The sequence below is a fragment of the Apaloderma vittatum genome, unplaced genomic scaffold (assembly GCF_000703405.1).
Source record: "Apaloderma vittatum isolate BGI_N311 unplaced genomic scaffold, ASM70340v1 scaffold12351, whole genome shotgun sequence".
Classification (NCBI taxonomy): domain Eukaryota; kingdom Metazoa; phylum Chordata; class Aves; order Trogoniformes; family Trogonidae; genus Apaloderma; species Apaloderma vittatum.
Genome location: NW_009700855.1, coordinates 72,791 through 73,345, shown reverse-complemented (window position 1 = coordinate 73,345; position 555 = coordinate 72,791).

The following is a 555-nucleotide window of genomic DNA, read 5'->3' as shown; positions in this document are numbered from 1 at the left end:
GAGATAACAGATTTTTATTTTTTTTTTTAGTTTTTTTTCAGTCTTTTAATAATGGGAATTCCTCACGTTTTCCAGGTTTAAGTCAAGACAGGTTATTACAATTGCTTTTTGTTACCTCTGTTGAGTTATTGGATCTGTCAGATTGGTTGTACGAATGATGCAAAGATATTGAGCGAAAGAGAGAAACTTTTTCTGGTGAAATGAGACAGTTTTAGTACGAGTTCTCTTATTTGGTAAATAGTCATGTTAGCATGTAGTACTCACAGAACAATATTTTGTTATGTGAAAGCAGTAAATGAAAATAGTGAATTAGTGATTCAGGTAACTACCAAATAGGTAGTATGACTACCTGTTAGGGATGAAAAAGGGTTTCATTAGGGATTAAGCTCTTTTTTTTTTTCCTAACAACTATACAAAAATCTGCATGGTGTACTCAGTCATTTGTATTTGCATTTGCCACCTTATATTTAGAAGTTTTTCCTGTGTGTAGACTTTATCACATATCATATTAAATGAGGTGATGCAGTGTCTGTGGCTGCCATCGCTCGGGACACG